Source organism: Mytilus galloprovincialis, chromosome 5, assembly GCF_965363235.1.
Source record: "Mytilus galloprovincialis chromosome 5, xbMytGall1.hap1.1, whole genome shotgun sequence".
Classification (NCBI taxonomy): Eukaryota; Metazoa; Mollusca; class Bivalvia; order Mytilida; family Mytilidae; genus Mytilus; species Mytilus galloprovincialis.
Genome location: NC_134842.1, coordinates 70,157,957 through 70,167,399, shown reverse-complemented (window position 1 = coordinate 70,167,399; position 9,443 = coordinate 70,157,957). Strand labels below are relative to the sequence as shown.

The 9,443-nt window shown below is 33.3% G+C and overlaps 1 long non-coding RNA gene across 1 annotated transcript; it reads right to left on the bottom strand.

Annotated features, from left to right (window-relative positions):
- Positions 1–7,849: 7,849 nt before the first annotated feature.
- On the bottom strand, positions 7,850–8,850 carry LOC143074700 (uncharacterized). Its single transcript, XR_012978015.1, has 2 exons — positions 8,723–8,850; positions 7,850–7,951 (listed from the first exon to the last, which is right to left on the bottom strand). It is a non-coding gene; the product is annotated as an uncharacterized LOC143074700 (long non-coding RNA).
- Positions 8,851–9,443: the final 593 nt, after the last annotated feature.

The window sequence follows — 9,443 nt, the reverse complement described above, 5'->3', positions numbered from 1 at the left end:
TAGTATTTAATATATATCCGGCCGTAAGCGCATGATCACATGTTAGTCACATGTTTCAGGTATGACCGGAAATTACATGAATGATTAGAACTTAACGACAAAAACAATTTTAATAAAAAAAGGAAATATCTGGACTTCTGTTTCTTGTGAAATGTAACGCATAACGATTACGTCATTTTCTAACTTAATTATTACTAAGAACAAAACTAGAATGTAAATCATCTCTGATTTACCTGTTTGAACATCTCGCGAGAGTTCATATTTGCATATTGTTGTAAAGAATTTTTTTACAACAAAGCAGATTACACCATCTAAAATTTGTGTTACGAAATCTGAAACCAAAGTAACGCTAGTGTTCTTACACCTGCTACAGAAATACTTATAGTTCTCGGCATTTTCTTCTGACTATTCTTATTGGTCGATGTTCTTTATTATTTGAAAGCAAAAGTTACGATTATCTTTAAATTTACCAGAGTTACACACTTGAAGCGAAAATAACGCTAAGAAACGACACAGAAAAGCGGCCGGATAAATTGAAACATTTGTTTATTTCAAATTCTCTCTAGGGGAGAGTAGAAAGCACCTTTATTTTAATAGAAATAATAGCATTTGATGGTGGAGCAACAACTTCTCTCACCAAAATACAATATTTTATCACTTTTCTATCGTTATCGGAAACAGTCCCAATACCAAATTATGGTCCATATATTAAAACATTGTTAGTTTGACAGTATGCACCTTTAGTTCCAATACCCCAACTATTAAAATCTTATCTAGATTAGTATGTTTTGATAGAATTTTGTTTATTTATTTGTAGACACATAAGAAAAATGTATAATATGCAGAATACTTGTCTTTAAATTTTTAGTTGGAAAAAACGTTCATGCAGATCTAGACTAATATGATGCTATGACACACACATGGATTTCTTGTATTTGTAAGGCTTTTAAAAATTTAATGTTGAAAAGACCCCAGTGTTGACATTATATCTTGTTGTATGGTGACACATGTACTTTCTATTTCAAGAAAAAAAGAATCCAACCGGAGGGTTAGTACAGACTAGAAGGAAGTAGGGGCCTTGTACACCTGCTATTCAAATTAATTGTTTATACTCATCAAAGACTTCAATTATTGAAAGTAAGCTATAATTTTGCATTTTAAATTAAATACATGTACCATGGTGTAAAAAGTGGGTCTCATTGGGGTCTAATCGTGACACGGGATTGCCGATTTTTTGTAAGCGTGACATGTGAAGGTCAAATTATTGTGTTGTGAACATGGGAAATGAGGTCTAGTGGGACCCGGGAAATGACAAAATAAGGAGAATTGCTTACGTGCATAGTGTAAGTGGGCTGTGGGAATTATATATTCATCTAACAAAATAGTAAGCATCGGAATATCTAAAAGTATTATTAAATTTGTTTATCAGATGTTGTGTTGATGGGTCTTTGTATTTATAACCAACCAAAGATTAAGGAGTAAAATTTTTTTATTTTTTTCCAATTTAACTACTAATATAAATCCATAGATCTAACAACTGGCATGGCAAATAAGCATACAGAATGACACAATGATTTAAGAAAGACCCAACAATCATGGTTATATGTCTCTAGGGTTCCAAAAAATATAGGAGCCAATGCAATCAGACATACATTGTATTTTTTTCATATTTCTATTTACTTCATATGGACCAAAGTTACAAAATGCAGTCCTGGTAATCAGTTGGGCATCACATAAACAATGATTGACATAAAGATACATTGTTGTGTACGTAACCTTAAATTTTGATATAAATTTGATGTTCTGACTTACACTTTCAAACTGACTTATATCTGGGATAAATAGCTGCCTGTGAATTTTTATTTCTTCAAATATTGTCAAACAAAATCTATTCTTTAAATATAGAATGCAAATTTTCCGTATACTGGATGTTGATTTTACAATGGTGAAATACATATACAAAAATGATATGTAATATCATGTCCGTTTATAAAGCAAGATTAAGTTTCAGGCAGCTTCCATATAAGAAAGTAAAAAAACTCCATTAACTTAATTACATGTATGTTTGGCATTAATCAACACCATCATGCAATTGTTGAACCTGATTAGGAATACACGTCTTACTGTTATAAAAAAGACTTATTCACAGTTCACAAAAGATAAATCTATACACATATAGGACATGTGCAATCATAAAAGAAAGACATACATTTTGACAAAAAATTCTTCACAGTTCTTATGTCATGTATGTTATCAACATGAACTATCCTGATAGCTTGACTTCAGTATTTTTAAGGACTACATGTATATGTTTTTCTTGATCTGTCCCAACATTACCCCAAAAAGTAAGGCATTCTTATATTACATTGTAATACACGTGTAGCTTTTAAAAAAAAGTTTATTTTGGAATTGCTATACACTTAATAATTGATAGACATATATTTGTTTGTATGGCCCCGCAAGGAAGTTGTCCGTGCCATATAGTTTTACCCTTGTCCGAAATTCCGTCAGCTCGGCACAACACAAGTAAATACAATTTAAAAAAACAACTGTTCTGAGAGTCGGGTATGTCTGATTCCTGCATGTCTCTGGACTTTCCTATAATTAATTGTCCACTCAAATTCATACTAGTGCCTTAAATTTAATAATCATGGCCTTAAATATAAGTTTATCATGTTTTAAATAGATCAAATCTATAAAAATAGCCCCACTTGTCCATCAGTGTTTCTGCTAATTTTTTTTAAACAGAAGGGATTTATTGTTAGGAGATATAGCAAGTTTGGTTCTGATCTCATTGTGATTCTTGTTAACCACTGTTTGTAATCTAATATAGTGTTGTTCCATTTTCGCCTGTATTGAGGTATTATCAGGACACCGCTCACATTTTTCCTTTGCTTCAATGTATAGCTTTACATCAGATATTTCGCCTAGCAACATTTTAATTTTGTCCAGTTCTGTCATTCTTCTTTTTTTAGCTCACGTGGCCCGAAGGGCCAAAGTGAGCTTATGCCATCAATTGGCGTCCGTCGTCGTCCGTCGTCTGTTGTCGTCTGTCGTCGTAAACTATTTCAAGAATCTTCTCCTCTGAAACTACTAGGCCAAATACTTCCAAACTTTAACTGAATGTTCCTTAGGGTATCTAGTTTATAAATTGTATCCGAAGTTTTGATCTATCAACAAACATGGTCGCCATTGCTAAAAATAGAACATAGGGGTCAAATGCAGTTTTTGGCTTATAACTCAAAAACCAAAGCATTTAGAGCAAATCTGACGGGGTAAAATTGATAATCAGGTCAAGATCTATCTGCCCTGAAATTTTCAGATGAATCGGACAACCCGTTGTTAGGTTGCTGCCCCTGAATTGGAAATTTTTAGGAAATTTTGCTGTTTTTGGTTATTATCATGAATATAATTATAGGTAGAGATAAACTGTAAACAGCAAAAATGTTCAGCAAAGTAAGACCTAAAAATAAGTCAACGTGACTGAAATGGTCAGTTGACCCCTTTAGGAGTTATTGCCCTTTATAGTCAATGTTTAACCATTTTTCATAAATCTTAGTTATCTTTTACAAAAATCTTCTCCTCTAAAACTACTAGGCCAAATTGAACTAAACTTGGCCACAACCATCATTGGGGTATCTAGTTTGAATACTGTGTCCGGTGACCTGGCCAACCAACCAAAATGGCCGCCATGGCTAAAAATAGAACATAGGGGTAAAATGCAGTTTTTGGCTTATGTCTCAAAAACCAAAGCATTTAGAGCAAATCTGACAGGGGTTAAATTGTTTATCAGGTCAAGATCTATCTGCCCTGAAATTTTCAGATGAATTGGACAATCCATTGTTGGATTGCTGCCCCTGAATTGGTAATTTTAAGGAAATTTTGCTGTTTTGGTTATTATCTTGAATATTATTATAGATAGAGATAAACTGTAAACAGCAATCATGTTCAGCAAAGTTAGATTTACAAATAAGTCAACATGACCGAAATGGTCAGTTGACCCCTTTAGGAGTTATTGCCCTTTATAGTCAATTTTTAACCATTTTTCGTAAATCTTAGTAATCTTTTACAAAAATCTTCTCCTCTGTAACTACTGGGCCAAATTAATCCAAACTTGGCCACAATCATCTTTTGGGTATCTAGTTTAAAAAATGAGTCGGGTGACCCGGCCATCCAAACAAGATGGCTGCCACGGCTAAAAGTAGAACATAGGGGTAAAATGTCAAAAACCAAAGCATTAAGATCAAATCTGATTGTGGTTGAATTGTTTATCAAGTCAAAATCTATCTGCCCTGAAATATTCAGATGGATCGGACGACACGTTACTAGGTTGCTGCCCCTGAATTGGTAATTTTAAGGAAATTTTGCAGTTTTTAGCTCACCTTTCCTAAAAGGAAATGTGAGCTTTTCTCATCACTTGGCGTCCGTCGTCGTCGTCTGTCGTCGTTAACAATTTTTCAAACATCTGCTCCTCTGAAACTACTGAATGGATTTGGATGAAACTTAGCATGTTTGTTCCAAAAATAGATTATCCTGCACAAAGTTTGTGCTTCGATTTTTGATCCGTCAAAAACATGGCCGCCGTTACTTAAAATAGAACATAGGGGTCAAATGCAGTTTTTGGCTTATATCTCAAAAACTAAAAAGCATTTAAAGCAAATCTGACATGGGGTTAAATTGTTTATCAGGTCAAGATCTATCTGCACTGAAATTTTCAGATGAATCGGACAACCCATTGTTGGGTTGCTGCCCCTGAATTGGTAATTTTAAGGAAATTTTGCTGTTTTGGTTATTATCTTGAATATTATTATAGATAGAGATAAACTGTAAACAGCAATAATGTTCAGCAAAGTTAGATTTACAATTAAGTCAACATGACCGAAATGGTCAGTTGACCCCTTTAGGAGTTATTGCCCTTTATAGTCAATTTTTAACCATTTTTCGTAAATCTTAGTAATCTTTTACAAAAATCTTCTCCTCTGTAACTACTGGGCCAAATTAATCCAAACTTGGCCACAATCATCTTTTGGGTATCTAGTTTAAAAAATGAGTCGGGTGACCCGGTCATCCAAACAAGATGGCTGCCACGGCTAAAAGTAGAACATAGGGGTAAAATGTCAAAAACCAAAGCATTAAGATCAAATCTGACTGTGGTTGAATTGTTTATCAGGTCAAAATCTATCTGCCCTGAAATATTCAGATGGATCGGACGACACGTTGCTAGGTTGCTGCCCCTGAATTGGTAATTTTAAGGAAATTTTGCAGTTTTTAGCTCACCATTCCTAAAAGGAAATGTGAGCTTTTCTCATCACTTGGCGTCCGTCGTCGTCGTCTGTCGTCGTTAACAATTTTTCAAACATCTGCTCCTCTGAAACTACTGAATGGATTTGGATGAAACTTAGCATGTTTGTTCCAAAAATAGATTATCCTGCACAAAGTTTGTGCTTCGATTTTTGATCCGTCAAAAACATGGCCGCCGTTACTTAAAATAGAACATAGGGGTCAAATGCAGTTTTTGGCTTATATCTCAAAAACTAAAAAGCATTTAAAGCAAATCTGACATGGGGTTAAATTGTTTATCAGGTCAAGATCTATCTGCACTGAAATTTTTAGATGAATCGGACAACCCATTGTTGGGTTGCTGCCCCTGAATTGGTAATTTTAAGGAAATTTTGCTGTTTTGGTTATTATCTTGAATATTATTATAGATAGAGATAAACTGTAAACAGCAATAATGTTCAGCAAAGTTAGATTTACAAATAAGTCAACATGACCGAAATGGTCAGTTGACCCCTTTAGGAGTTATTGCCCTTTATAGTCAATTTTTAACCCTTTTTCGTAAATCTTAGTAATCTTTTACAAAAATCTTCTCCTCTGTAACTACTGGGCCAAATTAATCCAAACTTGGCCACAATCATCTTTTGGGTATGTAGTTTAAAAAATGAGTCGGGTGACCCGGCCATCCAAACAAGATGGCTGCCACGGCTAAAAGTAGAACATAGGGGTAAAATGTCAAAAACCAAAGCATTAAGATCAAATCTGACTGTGGTTGAATTGTTTATCAGGTCAAAATCTATCTGCCCTGAAATATTCAGATGGATCGGACGACACGTTGCTAGGTTGCTGCCCCTGAATTGGTAATTTTAAGGAAATTTTGCAGTTTTTAGCTCACCTTTCCTAAAAGGAAATGTGAGCTTTTCTCATCACTTGGCGTCCGTCGTCGTCGTCTGTCGTCGTTAACAATTTTTCAAACATCTGCTCCTCTGAAACTACTGAATGGATTTGGATGAAACTTAGCATGTTTGTTCCAAAAATAGATTATCCTGCACAAAGTTTGTGCTTCGATTTTTGATCCGTCAAAAACATGGCCGCCGTTACTTAAAATAGAACATAGGGGTCAAATGCAGTTTTTGGCTTATATCTCAAAAACTAAAGCATTTAAAGCAAATCTGACATGGGGTAAAATGTTCATTAGGTCAAGATCTATCAGCCCTGAAATTTTCAGATGAATCAAACAACCCATTGTTGGGTTGCTGCCCCTTAATTGGTAATTTTAAGGAAATTTTGCAGTTTTTGGTCATTATCTTGAATATTATTATAGATAAAGATAAACTGTAAACAGCAAAAATGATCAGCAAAGTTAGATCTACAAATAAGTTAATATGACCAAAATTGTCAATTGACCCCTTAAGGGGTTTTTGTCCTTAAATGACAATTTTTAACAATTTGTTCATCATATTTGCTAACTTTAAAAAATCTTCTCCTCTAAAACTACTCAACCAAATTCAACCAAACTTCATTTGAATGATCAGTAGGGTGTATAAAATAAAGTTTGTGTTTTATTTTCTATTTCGTCAAAAAACATGGCCGAAGGCATTGTTTACCAGGTGAGCGATTCAGGCCCTTGAGAGCCTCTTGTCTAAAAGATAACAAATATCAAGTAATTCCCAGAGTTATCGATCTTTTGTGGATTGATGTGAAACTTTTGACATAAATCAATTTAAGGCTTTGGCTATAAGAGAACCCTTATTTTCTATTCAAGAAAACAATATTATTTCTTATCAGTGATACATGGAAGAGTCCATTGTCAATTAGCAACAAATATGACTGCTAATAAATCTTGAAAAAATATATTTTGGCTTGCCTTCCTGTAGCATCAGCTTAAAAAAATGTACAAAATGAGCACCTTCTTAGAGTCTATAACCATATAGGATTTAACACCTTTTAAGGAATTTATAAGTGTATGAACTTGCAAACAAATAAAAGATTTTTATGATATGTTTGTTGGTAATTGACAAAATGGGGGATGAAATTTGGTATCTTGTGAAAAAAAAAACTAGAAATAGTTGCCTATCATTGAAAGGAAATGTTGGTGATTATTATTTAAACACCAAGTGAATACATATTTTAACGTTAAAGCTTATTTCCTACTGCTTGTAGCCTAAAGGTTTGGTTGACTTGCTCTGTTTGTATAAACATAAGCTCAAGCATTGTTATTAAGATTTACATCTGCAAACAATAAAGACCGGCAAAGTTAAACCTATATATATATTATATTTAAATTTGATTTAATGTTATCCCAATTACAATTGTAGAATAAGCAAGCTAACCAAAATCCTACTCTACAATTATTTGGAAATTAGCTGTAAGTACAATTATTTTATTAACAAAAGGTGGGTTTGTGTTTCTATCACCAACATCTTTGTTAAGATTGGCTACCAGAAGTAGCTATATATGTAGTCTGTCTACTATTTAAGACTGATTTCGAGAATCAATCAGGTATATAACCTTAAAACCATCATAAATGGAATGGTTATAGTTAAGTTTATTTATTACTTTAAATAATTACCTCTAGAAAACCTTACAGACTGCACATAAGATAGCATTCTTTCCATCTTGTTAACATTTTGTAATTTCTGCACATTCTGTATAGATAGCCCATGTTGTCTTGCTGCAAAAGAAAAATTCTGGTAAATATGTGCATAACATAGAAAACATTATTATATGAAAGCAAAATTCATGTAGTTGTTAAATAATTATCTTATCACTGTTATTTTGATGCACTATTTAGACAAGAACTTAATAAGTGTATGACTCTTTGAAAAAGGTCAACAATGTTGAGATTAATTTTGGGGTTATCGTCCTAACTATTCAGGAAAAAAAGAGCAAAGAACAAGTAATTTTGATGTTTAGGACAATGTGTATACAAGGGTACGGCTCTCTGTGAAATCAATATTCAAAAGAAAGATTGGGATTGATTTAAGGAGTTTTTGTCCAAACCATTTAAGAATAATAGACTAAAGTGCGTATTGTTATGCGTTTACTTTTCTACATTGGTCAGAGGTATAGGGAAAGGGTTGAGATCTCATAAACATGTATAACCCTGCCGCAGTTTAGTAAGACATCCATTATCACTGAACTAGTTTACATATTTTTAAGGGGCCAGCTGAAGGACACCTCCGGGTGCGGAAGTTTCTCCCTACATTGAAGACTCATTCGTGACCTTCGGCTGATATCTGCTCTATGGTCAGCTTGTTGTCATTTTAACACATTCCCCATTTCCTTTCTCAAATTTATTTTAAGCAAGGACAGAAAAAACTTGGTTTCTTGACATTGATTGGAGTATACATGCACTGTTAGTCTATGGATATCTTTAAATGGTACCTCAAGGCTCCATATGAAGGTTTAAATGGATTTTCTGTGTTATTTCCCTAAAATTTACCTGTTTCATTCTCCACAAATAATTTTCTTTTCACTTTTTCAACTGTCAAACAAGGTCTTTTCCTTGGTAAACTAGTATTCTCCTTGTCAGATACATCAACATTTAATTTTATCAGTTTTCTCTTGCTGCCTGTTGATACAGAAGAAGTTAATGTAAACGATATTTCAGTTTGAAAACATAAAACGTAAACATTACAATATTACAGTTTAATTTGGATTGAAAAACTTCAACAAATTCGAAGAAAGTAGTTAATTTTTTTTTAATTGCTTTTTTGTAGAGTCTGCTACTTTTGTTGCAAAAGCAAGTTATAGCAATTCTACATATTTTCATTGGCATCGGCAAAAGTATGGCAAGACCTAGGTTCTTTGGAACTGTTACAATTTCTTTTATTTATGAAATTTGTAGCGGCTTTGTTTTTTAGGGTCGACACTATGGAAAAATATGATAAATAACTTGTAAAATAACGTACACATATTTTGGGGTATGACTATGTCGGAGTGGGCTTGTCGCCATAAAAATTGAAAAAATTGTAAAAACATTAAATTTATTTATTCACAAATAACTTAAGAGCAATTACATTTAATTAACATAATGAAAAATTTATAGTTACCTCGACTATTTCTAGTTTTTCTTGATTTCTCATCCTGTACAAATATCTTATATTTTTCTTTAATCTGAATGTTATTTTTTTCTTGCAACTGGGTATCTAAAATAAAAGTTA